Raw genomic sequence first — 2,049 nt, 5'->3', positions numbered from 1 at the left:
TATACTTCATTTTCTTTATGGAAATGTATGTACAACACTTTTTAGAAATGTCTATAATACAATATTAAAAAAGTAGTATATTCACCTAAAGTAATTCTGGTCATTTTCGTGAGGAAGTAAGTATTAACCTTTCAGAGGTATATAGTGCCATCTGCTCCGCGTGGGTTTAGTATTTTGGCCGAACCAAGGAAATATTGGAGTACCAAATTCAAGCATGCACGACGGTAGAAAGGCTACATCCCATGCTATTATTCCAACTAATCTTTACGTCCAAAAAACAAATCCTAATGATTTGGTTTTCTGAAGCAAAATATCATTTGATCATGTATAACAACACACATGGGGTTGCCCGTGGACTTGGCGTTGCACCCATGAACACCAGTCCACTGCACTAATTAATTGAGATGAGAGCACATCATCCATCATCGTCTGTCATTTTTGGCCGCATCTTGGTCATCATTGAGTGACAGCATGCCACATGTCGCCGTTGCCGTCGAGCAGCCATAGGTCGCATCCCGTCGTCGTCGTCGAGTCGCCCAGCTGCCATATTCACTTCTGCGACCATGGAAGAAGCGAGAGTAATTATCATTAGATCAATGGATGGATCCAGGGAATTAACAAGAATACCTCAATGTTTCTTATATCTTCGGCCTATAGATTTAATTGTGAACCAAATTCCCATCAAAACACAACACCGATCGACACCGTCGCGGACGTATTGTGACGTGGAAGAAACAATCAGCTGGTTGCCTATTGGGCTGTACTTCTGGATGAACTGAAGGTCGACGGAAGATGTATTCATGCTGATGAGTCTCAGCAATGACGCCGTAGATCTTGTTGGATGCATGATCGGAAGATCTGCCGCTAGATCGATTCAATATATGCTAATGTTGCGCACGCCAAATCCCTAATATCATGGAACTAATTTTCCAACAAATCAGATCCATGCAGAGATCTCCTCAACAACTAATTATTTAAATAAATAAATACTAATTAAATTGGTGTGCATGCGAAGCGGTCAGTGGGTTCGTCTGAGCATTTTAAAGGTGGGAGTATGTACACCTAGGTGCACTAACATATTTTCCTATACACACACACACATGATTTTAAAGAATGACGTACACACACACACACACATATATATATATATATATAGAATAACTATTCTGCACATCACTTCCGCACTGCACGCTGAACGCAAGTACACGTCATTCGTTGAACCAAGTGTGCTGCAGTACTCACACGAGTGAACTTCTCGTCGGAAAAAACTGCACGCGTTATTTTTTTGGTACTGTTTTCGCTCTAATTTTTTAACCGTTTATCGGAATGAGGCGTGTAATATACCGTTGAAAATCTATGGATTAGGCGCAACTTTGACATGTTGAACACTTTTCGAGATTCCACACGGTTGAAGAGCAGTTTTGAAAATGGTGCGGCGGATTACGAGTGGCAGCGAGCATTTTTTTCGCGTTTTTTAACCGCTTGTCGGAATGAAGCAAATTATATGCCGTTGGATAGATATTGTCGAGGCGCATCTTTTTCATATATAAATCTTTCTCTAATTCGTTACGGTTTAAGAGCAGTTTCAAATTTACTAAATCGCGGAATTCTGTTTTTCAAGTTTTTAAAAAAATTTGGTACTGTTTTCGCTTCAGTTTTTGAACCGTTTGTCGAAACGAGGCGTGAGATACGCCGTTGGAAAGCTACGAACGAGGCGCAACTTTCATATGTTGAAATATTTTTGAGATTCCTTATGGTTGTAAGTTAATTTTGAAAATCGTGCGGCGGACGACGAGTGGCAGCGGCCGTTTTTCGCGAAATTTTTACAAACCGTTTGTCGAAATGATTCGAATGATATGCCGTTGGAAAGATATCGACGAGACGCAACTTTTTCATGTAGAACACTCTCTCTAATTCCTTACATTTTAAGAGCAGTTTTGATTTTACCAAAAAGCGGACACTCTGGTTTTTGCGAGACCAAAATCGTCGTGTGTATTTCATCAAGACCAAAAACGCACTGCTTCAAACTGAAAACCGCACTGAAACAGA

General features: G+C 40.4%; 1 long non-coding RNA gene across 1 annotated transcript; it reads right to left on the bottom strand.

Moving 5' to 3' along the window:
• Positions 1 to 227: 227 nt before the first annotated feature.
• On the bottom strand, positions 228 to 886 carry LOC123156703 (uncharacterized). The gene is made up of 2 exons (XR_006478332.1): positions 628 to 886; positions 228 to 555 (listed from the first exon to the last, which is right to left on the bottom strand). It is a non-coding gene; the product is annotated as an uncharacterized lncRNA (long non-coding RNA).
• Between the last annotated feature and the right edge of the window lie 1,163 nt (positions 887 to 2,049).

The sequence above is a fragment of the Triticum aestivum genome, chromosome 7B (genome assembly GCF_018294505.1).
Source record: "Triticum aestivum cultivar Chinese Spring chromosome 7B, IWGSC CS RefSeq v2.1, whole genome shotgun sequence".
Classification (NCBI taxonomy): Eukaryota; Viridiplantae; Streptophyta; class Magnoliopsida; order Poales; family Poaceae; genus Triticum; species Triticum aestivum.
Note: the sequence above shows the minus strand (reverse complement) of the source record. Positions and strands in the feature narration are given on the sequence as shown.